Source organism: Mirounga leonina, unplaced genomic scaffold (genome assembly GCF_011800145.1).
Source record: "Mirounga leonina isolate KUSES-001 unplaced genomic scaffold, KU_Mleo_1.0 Mir_115, whole genome shotgun sequence".
Lineage (NCBI taxonomy): Eukaryota > Metazoa > Chordata > Mammalia > Carnivora > Phocidae > Mirounga > Mirounga leonina.
The window spans coordinates 98,028,462-98,045,822 of record NW_023270268.1 but is presented as its reverse complement, the minus strand read 5'-3'; the positions used below and the strand labels follow the sequence as shown (position 1 = coordinate 98,045,822).

The following is a 17,361-nucleotide window of genomic DNA, read 5'->3' as shown; positions in this document are numbered from 1 at the left end:
TATGTGTATATATATATATATAAAAGCACAGAGCTAGGAGATAGTTGGATAGGAAAAAAAAAAAAGGAAAGAAAGGAGGGTGGGGAGAGGAAAAAAAGACAGAAGGGAGAGAAGGAAGGAGGGAGATCTTTCCAAGCTCTATCCACCCAATAAGCCTAAAAACTGTGACCAACCCTGTAGCAATGAGCATCTCTACTACCGGAATTGTGGTCTTGACATACAATTTCCCAATTAAAAACAAAACAAAGCAAACAAAAACAACAACGCAAAAACAGGGCCTGTTGGAGAAACAGTTAATTCAGGGTCTGGAACAGGAAATGTACAAAATAAATCTAGAACATCTTGTCAGAAAAAGAGCAAGGAAGCTATGAAAGATTACTAGGTTATATCAGAAAGATCTGGAGCAAACTTGAAGAGGCTCCTAATGGCCAACAGTGGGACAATTGAGCATTTAAATAGATAACTGCAATTTATTAAAATCTCTCAAGCGTGAGGAAAGAAGTGAGCAGGGAGAGAATAGAAAGCAGGGCACCCATTCTAGCAAGACAAAGAGAGAAAACTTCATATCAATTTGAGGGTTTAGTTTTCTACAGTGGATCAAGCATAACGATACTGAATCATGACTGTGTTTGCAAACATGATTCTAGGACAATCTATTACTCAGGAAAGATCAGAACATCCATGAGCCTGCTGAAGGCTTTACCCAGTCAGGGCAGGCTTATTGCTACTAAATAAAGTTTGAAGGAATGGAAGGAATGATGAAGGATAAAAATAAAGTGAAGTTTTGATTATAATCCATGTGACTTGTTTATTCAACGTACCAGTTACATGCATAAAATTGAACCCTGCTCCCATGGAGTGGATAATCTAGGAAAGATGTTACATGTACACAAATAACTATAATGTAAAATGGTAAGAAATTAAGTGCCACAATGGAGACACAATCAAAATTCTATAGTTCGGTAGACAGAAATATCACGTCTGACAATGGTGAGAGAGAAGAGTAAGATCTGAGCTGGTCTTTAAAGAATGAGTGGCATGTGGTGGGCAGAGATGAGAGAGAGATCATGCTAGCCTGAGAAATAGCTGGAACAGAAATGCAGTATAGGAAAGTACAGGGACTGTCTTAAATCACAATAGGAAATTCCAGTTGTCTGGAGAGGAACGTATGTGATGGAGGAGTGAGAGACAAGCCTGGGCAGATAGATTGGGACCAAGCAACTGGACAGGCCTTCATCATCAGTGTGAAGCTTTGGAATTTTTCTTATTAAGAGAGAGCCACTGAAAGTTTTGCAAGTGGGATAAAGTTCTACCAACTAAAGAGCATTTTAGGGTACATGAAAGATATTCAAAGAAAGAGAATGCAGAAGCAGAGAGACCAGTGAGGAGGCCATCGCAGTCATTGAAGAACTGAGCTGCCATGGTGGCAGTGGGGATGAAAGGAAGGAGGTGCCAGAAATATTTTGAATGAAAACTCAAAATAGATTTTGGATAAATGATTAGCTAAGGAGTTGAGAAACTTGAAGCAGGTAAGGATAACTGAATCTACGTAATTGGAGAGAACTATGATTGGAGAAGAGAGAATTTTGTGCTTCCTAAACTTGAAGTATGTTGACTGGGAAGAGCAGGACAATTGAAATGAGAAACTGGAAACAGTGAGGGGCTGGGCAGGAAACAGTTTTGCGAGACAGGCTCATAATGCAACTCGGGGGTGGGGGGATAAATGAGAGTTCAAGGGGTGTGCAGAGGAAGAAAAGAAGGGAATCGAAGACAGGCCCTTGGGAGAGGCTGACATCTGGCGAGGGCAAGAGGAATCAACGGAGGGTAGGGCAGGGACCTGGTGCAAACTCTCTGGCATATGCCAGCGTCTCCCAGGGCTTAGGCCACCCCACAGTATAGATTATATCAACCTACCCTTTCCACCAGACCACCAGACACTACTTGAGAGATGGCACACTGCACAGCAGTGCTTCACAACCTGTGATGAAAGACAAGTTTTTTCTTTCCGATTTGTTGGAACCAATACTTCTGTAAAATCAGTATGAGTCAATCACGAAAAAAACAAATGATCAAGAGCTTGGATGTTTTGGCAATGTCAGCCTGCTGTGAAATTTTCTGAAAGCTTACTTTCAATTTCTGTACTTAGATTGTGGTAAGTATAAACACCAATATATCCAAGGAGTGCTAAGAGGAACTGACACAAAGACAGGATGCTATTTCCAGTTCTGTTATTAGCACTGTGACTATATGCAAGCCTCTTAACTTCTCTGGGCTTATATTCCCTTGTTTGTAAAGTAAGATGATTACATTTGCCCCACAAAGTCTAGATTGTATGTGTTTAAATGTTAGTTGACACTGAAATGGCCTAAATTATCATTCTGCCCATACTCACTTTTCATGCCTAAGTGAGAAAGAACTATTTTCTATTCCTGGGAGCCTCCCCCACTCCTTATGTTTTGAAGTGTATTACTGTGTTTTGAGGCTGGAAGGCTGGTCAGGAAGAAGGACTTCAAGGAGCCAGATTTTCTGCAAAACTATTCTGAGCTAATCTGTAGTTGTTTCTAATCATGCCACATCAAAACCTACAGGAAATCTAAAACAAAAACCGTAATCTGAACCACAGGCCCAGTTTACGTAACAGGATCCATGATTCACCAGCTCAGGATTCCAGGCTACAGTGTGTGCACTTCCACATGCCCCAGTCAACTTGAGATGGTCAGTGGCGTTTACCATATATCCTGTTCATCTTATATGCTAATGCCAAACATAGTGCCAGGCATACAGTAGACGCCCAACAACTCTTTCCCAAGTAAATGAATGAATGTGAATGCCTCACATCTTTCAAAAGCCTTCCACACCCCAGGCTGACACTAACTTTTTCTTTATTCAGTGTCCCCCAGCATTTATTCTGTGAAGAAATTACCTGTTTCCTGCATTTGCTAAAGGAATTGTGATTCACATCTCTAAAAAATGCCTATTTGGACTGAACTGTGTCCCTCTTCCTTCTCCAAATTCGTATATTAAAGCCCTAACTCCCAATGTGACTGTATTTGAAGATAGGACCTATAGGGGTTTTTTTACTAAAGGGTAAGAAAAGTAATAACAATGAGGCCTTAATCTGATAGGACTGGCACCCTTAAAAGAAGAGGAAGACATTTCTCAATCTCTCTCTCTCTCACTTTCCCTGCACACCACAGAGGAAAGGCCATATGAAGATATAGCGAGAAGACAGCTATCTGTAAACCAATAAAAGACTCCTCATGAAACAGAACTTGTCAGTATCTTGATCATGAACTGCAAGAAACTAAATTTTGTTGCTTAAGCCATCCAGTCTGTGATGTTTTGTTATGGCAGCCCAAGCAGACTAATACAATGCCCTTCCCTGATTTCTCTCATGTATGCATCAGATGATGGAATGAAACTAGGTCAGTAACAGCAAGAAAACAGGAATATTCACAAATACATGAAAATTAAACAACTCTTGAACTATTGAGTCAAAAAGGAAATCAGAAGAAAATTTAAAAACATCTCAAGACAGACAAAAATGAAAACAAAACATAGCAAAACCTATGGGATGCAGGAAAAGCAGTAATAAGAAGGACATTTATAGTAATAAATGACTGGATTAAAAAAGAAGGAATATCACAAATAGATAATAACTTTACACCTCAAAGAACTAGAAAAAGAATAAACTAGGCTCAACATTGGCAGAAGGAAGGCAAAATGAAGGTCAGAGAAGGAAAAAAAATGAAATAGACACTAGAAAGACAATTATAAAGATCAATGAAACCAAGAGGATAAACAAAATAGAAAAATCTTTAGCTACACTAAGAAAAAAACAGGGAAGACTCAAAATCACAAATGAAAGGAAATGTTACAACTCATAACACAGAAATACTAAGGATCATAGGAAACTACTATGAACAATTATGTGTCAACAAATTAGATAAACTAGAAAAAATGAATAAACCCCTGGAAACATATAATTTACCAAGACTGAATCATGAAGAAATAGAAAATGTGAACAGACCAACAATGAATAAGGAAATTGAATCAGTAACCAAATATCTCCTAATAAAGAAAAGTTCAGGAACTATCTGGTTTCACTGGTAAATTCTATTAAACATTTGAAGAATTAATACCAATTCTTCTCACATTCTTCCAAAAAATAAAAAAAAAGAGGGAACACTTCCAAACTCATTTTCCAAGACCAACAATATCCTGATATCAAAGCCAAACAAGGACACTAGAAGAAAATTACAAGTCAGTATCTCTGATGACCATAAATCCAAAAATCCTCAATAAAATATTAACAAGCCAAATTTAATAGTACATTAAAGGAATCATACATCATGATCAAGTGAGATTTATTCTTGAATGGTTCAACAAATGCCAATCAACAAATATGTTACAACCCATTAACAAAATGAAAGATAAAAATAATATGAACACCCCAATGTATGAAGAAAAAGTATTGGACGAATTCAACATCCTTTTATGATAAAAACTCTCAACAAATTGGGTGTAGATGGACTGCATCTCAACATAATAAAGGCCATCTATGACAAACCCACAGCTAACATCATACTCAATGGTGAAAAGCTGAAAGTTTTTCCTCTAAGAGCAGGAACAAGTCAAGAATCCCCACTCACGCCACTTCTATTCAACATAGTAGTGGAAGTCCTGGCCAAAGTAATTAGGCAAGAAAAAGAAAAAAGGCATGGAAAGAGTAAAGGAAGAAGTAAAATTTCCTCTGTCTGAAGATATAATATTATATATAGAAAACCCTAGACTCTGCCAGAAAACTGTTAGACTAATAAAGAAATTTAGTAAAGTTTCTGGATACAAAATTAATATACAAAAATTAGTTGTGCTTCTATACACTAACAGTGTACTATCCGAAACAGAAATTAATAAAACAATCCCACTCATAATAGCATCAAAACCAATAAAGTATTTAGGAATAAATTTAACCAAGGGGATAAAAGATCTGTACCCACAAAAACTATAAAATATTGATGAAAGAAATTGGAGATGACACTAATAAATGGAAAGATATTCTATGTTTATGGATTGAAAGAATACTGTTAAAATGTCCAGACTACCAAAAGCAATCCATATTTTCAATGCAATCCCTATCAAAATTCCAATGGTATTTTTCACAGAAATAGAAAAAACAATCCTGAAATTCATATGGAAGTACAAAAACACCTTGAATAGCCAAAGCATCTTGAGCAAGAACAAAACTAGAGACATCACATTGCCTGCTTTCAACTGTATTGTAAAACTATAGTAATCAAAATAGTATAGTATTGGCATAAAATCAAATACACAGACCAATGGAATAGAATCAAGAGCCCAGAAATAAAACCATACACACATGGTCAATTAATTTTCAACAAACGTGTCAAGAATAAACAATGTGGAAAGGAGAGTTGCTTCAAGAAATGATATGGGGGGAGGGGGTTGCCTGGGTGGCTCAGTGATTAGGTGTCTGCTTTCAGCTCAGGTCATGATCCCAGGGTCTGGGATCGAGCTCCATGTCGGGCTCCCCACTCAGCGAGGAGTTTGCTTCTCCCTCTGTCCCTGGCCCTGCTTGTGCTCTCTTGCTCTCTCTCTCTCTCTCTCTCTCTCTCCCTCCCTCTCTCTCAAATAAATAAATAAAATCTTAAAAATAAATAAATGATATTGGGGAAACTGGATATACACACGCAAAAGAATGAAATTGGACGCCCCCCACCTTATACCATACACAAAAGTCAACTAAAATATATTAAAGACTTGTACATAAGACCTGAAACCATTAAGCTCCTAGAGGAACACATAGTAGGTAATGTCCTTGACACTGGTCTGGCAATGATTTTTTGGATTTGACACCAAAAGCTAATGCAACAAAAGCAAAAATAAACAAGTGGGATTACATCAAACTAAAAAGCTTCTGGACCCAGGGAGTGTTGGCGGTCCGGAGTCTAGGTGACAGGGCGTGACGGGCCCGGAAGATGGTGGGAGGGGGCCGGGCAGGAGCCGGCGGGAGGGCCAGGCCTGGAGGCCCCGACACTGGCATGTCCACCCCTCCACGACAGAAGAGGAATAGGAGGATGATCTCCAGATACACTTGGAAGGCGGTGCCACAAAGCTTGGAGCTGAAAGGAATAACAAAACATGCTATCAATCACCATCCTCTTCCAGGGCAGCTGGATGAAATTTCTTCTACCAATGACAGCCATGAAAAAGACACAAGTTCCCAAAGTGAGTCTGTCATCACACAGGCATCACCTTTCACATCAGCTGACACTGGGAATTCAAGATCTGCTTTTCCAAGCTATACAGGCACAGGGATCTCTACAGAAGGTAGCTCGGACTTCTCCTGGGCCTATAGTGAACTTGATCAAAATGCCACTGATCGCAATCACATCAATGTTCACAGCCATTGATGAGCTCTTGTATGAGCAGAAGTTGAGTGTGCATACTAAGAGCCTACAAGAAGAGTGCCAACAATGGACATGTAGCTTTCCTCACTTCAGGATTTTGGGTAGGCAGATAATCACTCCAAGTGAAAGTTATGGGCTGTATCCTAGATCCCCTTCTGTTGTTTCAGCTTCATATGAGGCAACACTTTCTTAAGAAAGAGATTCTACTGTATTTGGTATTAGGAGAAATAAGTTACATTTTTCATCTTCTTATGCTCATAAAGCATCTTCCATTGCCAAATCCCCTAGCTTGTATTCTATGGAAAGAGAAAAGAAAGGCTGTGTAATCTTCTCTGAAGGAATAATAGAGGAATACCTAGCATTCGACCACACTGATATGGAAGAGGGGTTTCAGGGAAAGAAATTACAAGCAGCTCCAGAGAAACAGAAATTAGGGTACCCTCCCATTGCTCCATTTTACTGCATGAAAGAGGATGTCCTTGCTCACATGTTTGACGACATGTGGAGCAAGGTTCTGAGCTGTATGGAGCAGCTGACACGTTGTCATTGGGAGGGATTGGCTTCTGGTAAGGATCTTTGTGAAAACAGTATAAAAAAAATAATTGTTTATGATTTCCAAAGCCTAACTAACTAGTTTATCAGATTATATGCTTCATTAGTGTAAAAGATTCATATTTGTATTTCCCACAGACACTAACAGATATTCAGAAATTTTGAGAATGAGTGGATGAGTAACAAGGCCTATTCTATGATGACTAGACTGTGTTTTCTTTGAATATAATTATTTGTGAGAAAAAACATGTACAAGTGGCAAATACCTTTTAAAAACTGCTTTACTTAAGAATAATTGATATACAATAAACCATTCATATTTAAAGTGTATAATTTGGTAAATTCACCTATGTATACAAACATGAAACCACGAAACATTCAATATAATGAACATATCCATCACCCCCAGAAGTTCATGCCTTTGTAATCCTTCCCTTCTGCCCATGCCTGATCCACCATCTCCAAGTGACAACAAATGTTCTGTCACTATAGTTTAGTTTTTATTTTGTAGAGTTTCATATAAATGGAATCATGGTATTTACTTTTTGTCCGCTTCCTTCATTCAGCATGATCATTTTGAGATTCATCCATGTAATTGTGTCAGCAATTTATTCCTAGTAAGTATTCCATTGTTTCATAATTTATCCATTTACCTTTTCATGGACATTTGGATTGTTTTCACTTTGGCACTATTACATGTAAAGCTGGTCTGCACGTTACTGTATTAAGAGTTTTTTGGGGTTAGGGCGCCTGGGTGGCTCAGTCGTTAAGCGTCTGCCTTCGGCTCAGGTCATGATCCCGGGGTCCTGGGATCGAGCCCCGCATCGGGCTCCCTGCTCCGCGGGAAGCCTGCTTCTCCCTCTCCCACTCCCCCTGCTTGTGTTCCCTCTCTCGCTGTGTCTCTCTCTGTCAAATAAATAAATAAAATCTAAAAAAATAAAATAAAATAAAAAAATAAAAAGCTTCTGTACAGCAAAGGAAACCATCAACAAAAGTTAAAGGCAACCTGTGAAGTAGGAGAAAATATTTACAAACCATATATCCAATAAGGGGTTAATATCCAAATTATATAAGGAACCCCTATAATTCAATAGCAAAGCCCCCCACCCCCATATCCCAATTAAAAAAAAGGGCAAAGGAAGGGGAAGATCGGGCCTTCCTCGGGCAGAGCAGTCCCACTGGGCCTGCTGTAATGGCTACTCCAAACCTCTCCATGTCTTCTCGGTTTTCCACCGGGCTTCACAGAGTCCAGGCGGCTGCAGCGCTGCCCCATATCGTCTCGCTCTACACGCGCTTGGGCTGGAGCGTTATGGTCCCAGCTCGCTGACACCCTCCACCCGAGGCCCCCACTCCCACCCCCCACTTGAAAAGCGACTCCCCCGGCCTGGGCTAGCGACACAGGCAAGAGTGGCTGTGTCTGACCTAGGCAGCAGACAAGAAGGGTTCAAAAAGAGCCCTGTCCTTCCCCGTGGCCTTTATAAAGCGCTGTGCACTCCGGACATGTCACTGTGCTGCTTGCAACATGGCCCGTGATGCCCTTTGGGGTCTGCCCCACCGTCCTGTCCCTCCCGAGCCTGCCCTGCTCCAGCTTCCAGAGAGCCCTCTGGCCCGTGGGGTGCCCAGGTCCCCCGTCTCAGACCTGCTCTTCCCTCGTGCCTCCCCACCCTGCCCATCTCCAGGCCCCTCAAGAAGAAAACAAAAAACAAAAAACAAACAAAGACATTTTTTTTTCAAATAAGACCTCCAAGTGGCTAGCAGGTACATGAAAAGATGCTCAACATCACTAATCATTAGGGAAATGCAAATCAAAACCATAATAAAATATCATCTTACATCTGTTACACAGTTATTATCAAAAAGAGATAACAAATGTTGATGAGGATGTGGAGATAAGGGACCTTGTGCACTGTTGGTAGGAATGTAAACTGATACAGGTACTACAGAAAACAGCATGGAGGTTCCTCAAGAAATCAAAAACAGAACTACGATATGATCCATATATCTCATTTCTGGGTATATTCTAAAGGAAACAAAATCATTATCTCAAGAAGATATCTGTACTCTCATGGTCATTGCAGCATTATTTATGATAGCCAAGGTATTGAAACAACCTGTCCTTTGACGGATGAGCGGATGAAGAAAATGTAAGACACACACACACACACTATTATTCCGCCTTCAAAAAGAAGGAAATCTTGTCATTTGGAACAACATGGATGACTCTGGAGGGCACTTCACCAAGTGAAATAAGCCAGATAGAAGACAAATAACACACATTATCACTTATATGTAGAATCTTTAAAAAAAAAAATCAAACTCCTAGAATGAGAGTAGATTGGTGGTTGCCAGGGGGTGGGGCAAATAGGGAGAGGTTGGTGAGTAGGTGTATTAACTTTCAGTTATAAGATGAATAATGTATCAATATCTAATGTATTGTATGGTGACTATAGTTGTTAATACTTTATTGTATAATTGAAATTTAGGTAAGAGAGTAGATTTTAAATGTTTTCATCACCTCCCACAAAGGGAAATATGTGAGGCGATGGATGTGTTGTGAGAATCCATTAACCATTTATTTATATATCAAATCATCACTTTGTATACATTTTTTAAAAAGATTTTATTTATTTAATAAGAGAGTGCGAGCAAGCACATGAGCAAGGGGAGGGGCAGAGGGAGAGGAGAGAATCCCAAGCAGATTGCTGTGAGCACAGAGCCAGATGCAGCCTGCTCCCACAATCCAGAGATAGTGACCTGAGCCGAAATCAAGAGTTGAACACTCAACTGACTAAGCCACCCAGGCGCCTCCACTTTGTATGCTTTAAATACATCATTTGATCAATTATACCTTGATAAGACAAAAACAATTTTAGTCCATTTCCCTCATTTTAATATGAAGGACAAGAGAGGTGTTAGGAGATTGAAACTGCAAATAATTACAAAAACAAAATCTAAATATTTGTAAACCACATGGTTGATAAGGGGTTAATAACCAAAATAAACTAGGTGTATCACTGTTCTTCAGTAAATGGAGGGATGAGAATCTCACATATTGGAGGTTCACCAACATCATCCGTTTCCTTCCTCCATTACAACAAAAAATATCAGGAGAGGGAGAAGTGATTTTCAGTAACTGGCATCTCCAGTATGCTTAAGTACTTAAATCTTGTGCTATTCTACTGCCCTCTGCCGGATGTATGTGATACTTGTCACCTCAAAACTAGTTCTAGAGTGGTAGCAATAGTGATCATTATCATCATACTAGCAGCAGCATGAAAGGTCAAGCACTGTGCTAAGTGCTTTACATGTACTATCTTATTCAATCCCCTTAATAACTCTATGGCTAGAAAATGCAATTCTTATAGGTGAGGAACCTGGAGGTTCAAAGGCAAGCAAACCGACTAAGTTTACACAACTAAAGTAAGGGAACTGGGAATTAAATACTAACTCTAGAGCCCAGTTCTTAGCTATCTCCTGTTTACTAAACTCCCTGTTCAACTGTACTGGAGATAAATCTGGAAAGGTTTTATCATTTGAGACCTGCTGATTCACTGATTAATAATGGAATCAAGAAAACGACTTTTATTCTAAAAAGCCCAAATAAGTATCTTCTAATTTTTCCCTCTCAAGCCCTAAAATTATTCAAAAAGGAAGAGTTTACTCAATTAAGAGGAGGACAAAGTGTTTCTTAGGGCTTCTCAAAGTGTGATCCATGAATCTCCTGCATTAGAATCATGTGAGTTGCTGGTTCAATGTGCAGAATCCCAGGCACCAGGATGCATTGTGGAGGTAGAGAGGACAGGACCTGTTACTGAGACATGATATGTGTTACTAATGTAGGGGTTGACAGAAAGAGGAAGCAAAGATGATTCCTAGGGTTTTTCGCTTAGCAACTGGATTGGTAGTAATGACATTAACTGAGATAGAAGATCGGAAGAAGATAATGGGTTTTTATTGTCAGCAGCTCAGTTGTGGTAGTTGGGTGTTTGGTAGTGGATATAGAACTGGGAGTTTTGGTTTAGACATGTTTGTAATGTCTAACAGGTAGCCAAATAAAAATGGAAAACAGAAACTGCAAAAGGAGTAACAGACCCATTTTTTTTATTCAGAACTGTATTTAAGATCCATGTTGTGTCATGTTTATCTAATTGCTGTAGCATCTTGTAACCCAACAATGAAAATGGCCAGATCGCTTCCAACTCCTGTTACCACAAACAATATAGCAAAGGCATCCTCCCAACTGTTCCCTATAAAATAATAATAATATATAGATTGGTCCTTGCCCTCAGTTCTTGACACCGGGATCCTAAAACTCTTAGAAATTCCTAAAAAGAACACTAAGAGCATCTTTTGTTCTACTGAGGTGATTCTGGGTGGGTTCTTGGTTGGCTGCTGGTCACCAGAAATACCAAGCCATGATTAGAAGTTTGGAATTTTCTTCTTTTTATTTTGTTATGTTATGTTAATCACCATACATTACATCATTAGTTTTTGATGTAGTGTTCCACGATTCATTGTTTGCGTATAACACCCAGTGCTCCATTCAATACGTGCCCTCTTTAATACCCATCACCAGGCTAACCCATCCTCCCACACCCCTCCCCTCTAGAACCCTGAGTTTGTTTCTCAAGGGTCCATAGTCTCTCATGGTTTTTCAATACCGCACCTCATCCTCCAGAGAAGGGAGAGGGACTAGAAATAGAGTAGATTGATCATGCGTATGTGAGCAAGTGTTCACAAAATCTCAGTAGTAAAGGGTTCAGAGAGCTTCGAGTCAGCCGAACACATTCACACTGGGTGAGACACCCCAACTCCACAAAGACAAAAGCTCCTGTGCTCAGGACCCTCCCAGACCTTGCCCTATGTATCTCTTCATCTGGCTGTTCATCTGTATCCTTTATCATATCCTTTAATAAACCAGTAAACCTAAGTGTTTCTCTGAGTTCTGTGAACCCTTCTAGCAAGTTAATCGAATCTGAGGAGGATATCGTGGGAACGCTTAATTTTGTAACCAAATCAGATGTAAGTTGTAACCTGGGGACCTATCACTTGCTATTGGGATTTGAAGTAGGGTGGGCACAGTTTTGTGCGACTGAGCCCTTAACCTGTGGGTCTGATACTATCTCCAGGCAGTGAGAATGAAGTTAAATTGCAGGACACCCAACTGGTGTCACAGAAAACTGCTTGGTGTGGGGAAAAACCTTTACACATTTGGTAACTAGAAGTAAAGTATTCTACATAAGAAACAGGTAGAAAACTGAGTTTGTCTAATACATCCCTATAAGGTCTTCTGCATCCACTCCTTTGATTATACTCAGGAGTGAGACATTCTTAATTTGATGAAGTACTACCAGATTCTTTCCTAAAATGGCTGTATCAGTCTACACTCCAGCAGTGCACAGGGTTGGTTCCAGCATCTTCGCATGTCTTTGAATGCCTGTCATTATCCAACCAAATGTTTGCCAACTAAACAGATATAAAGAAGCATCTTGTTTTAAAATCTCTCTGGTAAGTTTATCTTAATACTCCTTAGCTTTTGGGGTTTTTCTTCCATAAATTGCCTATTCAAACATATTTTATCTTTTTAAAAGAAATTAGAATTCCTGGCTGTGGACTTAGTGAATCTACAAGATGGCCCACAATGATCCTTGCCTCATGGCATTCACGTCTTTGGGTAGTTTCCTTCCACGCTGGATAGGGCAGATCTGTGTAACCAATTGGGTATTAAGGAAATTATGGTGTGTAAATTCTGAGGTCATAAATGATATTGTGGTTTCCACTTTATTCTCTTAGATGACTTGAGCTCTGGGAGAAGCCTGCTGTCATGTCCTGAGGACACTGAAAGAACCTTATGGAGAGGTCCACAAGGTGAGAAATAGCTACCAGCCAGCACAAACTTGCTGGTCATCTGGCAAGTGAGTTGTCTTAGAAGTGGATATTCCAGGACCTGAAGCCAAGCCTTCAAGTATTTGCAACCATGGCCAACAAGCTGACTGCAAGTCATGAGACCCTGACCCAGAAAGAGGGCTAAGTCACTCCCAAATTTCTAACCTATAGAGACTGTAAAAGATAGTAAGTGCTTATTACTGCTTTAAGTCACTACATTTTTGGGTAATTTGTTATACAAAAGATTACTGACACCCCGATTGCTCTCTGTTGTTGATTTGTAGGACTTCCCTGCGTAGTCTAAAAAGATGAGTCCCCTGGCAGTTTTAGACTTTATAAATATCCTCTTTCAATCTACCATTTGTCTATTAAATTTGTCTGTATTGCCTTCTTAAAATAAATCCGAAACTTTGATATAGTAAAATTCACCTATTTTCTGCATTATGGTTCATGCTGGGTAGGGGGAAGGGCTGGTGTTTAAGACTTCTACATCCTAGGTCACAAGGTATTTCCTACATTTTCTTCTAGGAAGTTTTTAATTTCACCCTTTACGGGTATTTTTGGCCTACTTCTATGCTCTCATCAGACCAGGTTTACCTCAATTCAGGCATATATAATTTTTCACTGCAAGAATATGATCCCTTATTTGGGGGCGCCTGGGTGGCTCAGATGGTTAAGCATCTGCCTTCGGCTCAGGTCATGTGATCTCCAGGTCCTGGGATCGAGCCCTATGTCGGGCTCCCTGCTCAGCAGGGATTCTGCTTCTCTCTCTTCCTCTCCCTACTGCTCCTGCTCTTTCTCTCTCTCTCTGTCTCAAATGAATAAATAAAAAAAAAAAATTCTTTAAAAAAAAAAAGAATATGCTCCCTTGTTTGGATGTAGAAAGAGTATAAATTATAAATACAAAGCATTTTCCATCCTGTGGCTTGAGTAATAAGCTTTACCTATGAATCAACTTACTAGAGCTCATGTGCTTATAAAAGAATTCCTTCTAATAAGCCTGTTTTTCTTACTTACCTAATACTTTAGGAGAATCTAGGTTCAAGTTTCTTGCTTGTCTCTCCTTAGAAGTCCAAATCCTACAAAATAAACTACATTCTTTAGACAACTGAAGGGAGCTCTCAAGTCTTTATCACACTATCACGTATTTCCAGTTTAAATCATTTATATGCAGAGGTCAGAATAAACATTCTTCCACCACTTGGCTTAAGTGAATATATCTTGAAATTGGTGTTTTAAAAAACATAAAGACTTTTGCCTCAAGATGTAGAGACCAGGAAAAAGTATTTCTTCCATCCTTGCAGCAAGAAAAAGAACAAAACTAGCTTCAAATTTAAGACTTTATGTGAATCCACAGGAGACCTAAGGTTGCAAAGGAAACAACTGATCCAAAGTCTTCCCTGCAGGAAAAAGGAGAGGTGACACAAGCCCAACTGAGGCAGTACAGCTGGTATAGCTGGCAAACGGGAAGGCAGACTCCAGAATGGCAGAACACTGTGAACCCTTTGGACCAAAGATACCGGGGGGAGTCCACATTGTCTCTTAGGCTCTTCTTCCATGAATTCTACCTGGCACTCACAGAAAAGATCAGAAGGAGCCTTAAGAAGTATCCACTGTGGTACAGATCCGGGGTAAGGGAACAGCAGCTCTGCAAAAGGGGCAGAAACTCCACCAAGACCTTTCCCCTCTATCTCCACTATAGAACAAAATTCCTTCAAGAACACAAGTTATCAAACTCAAGAATAAATAGTTAAGTATAAAGAAAGTAATTGAACCTGTATTTAAAAATTTCCAAAACCTCTCAAGGCCCAGATGGTTTCACAGGAAAATTCTAATTCTATACATAGTATCTTCAAGAAAATAGAGAAAGAACGCTTCTCAACTCATATTATGAGGCTAACATTACTGTAAAACCAAAATCAAAGACATGAGAAGGAAACTACTGACAATATCCCTCATAAACACAGATGTAAAATTCATCAATAAATTTCAGCAAATTGAATACAGCAGCACATAAAAGTAATACATGGTTCATCTAACAAATGCAAGGCTGTCTTAATAACCAGTGTAATCTCTATTACAGACATAATACAAAACACTATATGATTGTTTCAATAGATACAGAAGACAAATCTAACATTTATAATAAAAACTCAGCAAACTAGAGACAGAAGGGAGATTCCTTAACCTAATAAAGAGCATATACAACTAACATCCTACTTAATGGTGAGAAACTGAGTGCTTTCTCCCAAAGATCAGGAACAGGTAAGGATGTCCACTCACATTACTCCTAATCAACACTGTACTGGAAGTCCTACCCAGTTGAATGAGTTAAGAAAAATATAAGATACACAGATTGGAAAGAAAGGAGTAAAACTATAATTGCAGAAGATATGACTATTTATGTAGAAAATCTAAAAGGACTTGCAACAAACACCAGGAATTAAAAATGAATTTGGCAAGGATGCAGAAGACAACATCATTATATGAAAGTCAGTTGTATTCCCATTACGAGCAATAAACAATTAGAATTTGAAAATAAGAAACCTAGCAGACACCACCTTAACCGACTGCTTCCTAACATAATGCAAAGAGAAGGAAGGGCACACCAGCTCAGTGGTATTCTTCCCCCCCAATTTTTTTTTTTTTAAAGATTTTATTTGTCAGAGAGAAAGAGCACAAGCAGGGGGAACAGCAAAGGGAGAGGGAGAAGCACGTTCCCCACTGAGCAAGGAGCCCGATGTGGGACTTGATCTCAGGATGCTGGGATCATGAACTGAGCCGAAAGCAGACGCTTAACCAACTGAGCCAGCCAGGCGTCTTTTCTCAAAATTTTTAACCTCAGTCTAAACATGAGCAAACATCAGGTAAATCCAAATTGAGGGACACTGTACAAAATTTCTGACCTCAATTACTCTTCAAAAGTATCAAGGTCATAAAAGACAAAGACAGAAACTTTCACAGATTGGAAGGGACTAAGACATGACGACTAAATGCAATGCAGTATCTTGGATTGGATTCCAGAACAAAGACATTAAGTGGAAAAACTGAGGGAATGTGAATAAAACATGCAGTTAATAGTATGGTATCAATGTTAATTTCTTAGTTTTGATAAACATATCATGGTTATGTAAGATATTAACATTAGAGGAAGCCGGGAAAGGGTATACAGGACTTGTGATGCTTCTATAAATATAAATTTCAAAAGAAAAAGTAAAAAAAAAAAAAGCAAGAAAAAAACTATTACCATTTGCTACTATTTATACAAATCAGATGTTTAAAAACACCATCAGGCTAATATAAAAAGTAAACTGGCTGCAAAGGCTTGTAAGATTGTTATCCATAATCTGAATTTCATCAAAACAACCCACTGTTGTCATAAACTCCTATGAACTTACAAAAACACATACCATTAACAAATCCATTTTTGTTGTATGTATTAAGGATCCCTACAAAGATTTCAATTGGAAAAAACATCTGAAACTAAAAAGGTTTGACCAGCAAAATTTTTATGCCCCCCGGCAGTGACGGAGATAGATAGGACTCATAACTTAAAAAGATTTGAGGTTATTTGTACTTTTGGTAAGAAAGATTTAACTGGGAAAAAATGTGGACAATGTGGTAATATCTAATAATGGATATCATTTAGACTGAAGGTATTCAAAACCAGAATGTATCAGTAAAATCAGTTTGGAAGATTAAATAAAGAAAGGAAGAGAGCTTGCTGGCTTTATGAGCATGCAGGATACCTAAAGTGTATTAGAGGATGATGCCCATATTTGTATCTCCATATTACACTGTATCATCAGCACCTTAACTCTGACTTGGTCATTATCTCTATTATGGAGACTTCCTTGCAATACAAGAACTGAACTACAATTGGTAAAAGGAGAAAAGTAAAGGGGCACTGAAAGTAAAGAGAGTATTCTTGAATGATGATAAGAGGAAAAAAAACAACTAAGGTTCCTTAAAAGCAAGGTTAGTCACTCCATTATGTGCAGAATAGAAGGAACAGGGAGGGACAAGAGGCAATGTATAAAGAGAATGTCCTAATGGGCACTCTGGTCCTACTGCTTGACTGTCCCACAGTAGAATGCATTTGACCTTTCTGAACTCCTACATCCAGATCTACACACTGATGTGATACAACAAAGAGATCCTTTTAAAGGCTAATATTCTACTATGCAATCACAACAGGAGAAATATTCCTGAATCCCTAAGTAATTTTGGTGGTATCAACTTACTAAAATAATCAGGAAACAAGGTAAGTATTAGCACATTTCCTGCCACACAGTAAGTTCTTCATAAATATTGGCCATTAGCAGGTAGGAGACTTGGGAAGAGGGGAGGGGACAGAAAATAAAAAGAACAAAGAGGAAGAGAAAGGGAAGGTATGTCTAGCCTGCAGTAATTTTTAGCCCTAGTTCATACTATTACAACACATTTAATGCCTTCCTCATAAATGTGAACCAAAAATACTCTTTTATCATCC

At 39.0% G+C, this 17,361-nt stretch overlaps 1 pseudogene; it reads left to right on the top strand.

Moving 5' to 3' along the window:
• Nucleotides 1-6,098: 6,098 nt before the first annotated feature.
• On the top strand, nt 6,099-7,065 carry LOC118000945 (annotated as a pseudogene).
• The last annotated feature ends 10,296 nt before the right edge of the window (nt 7,066-17,361 follow it).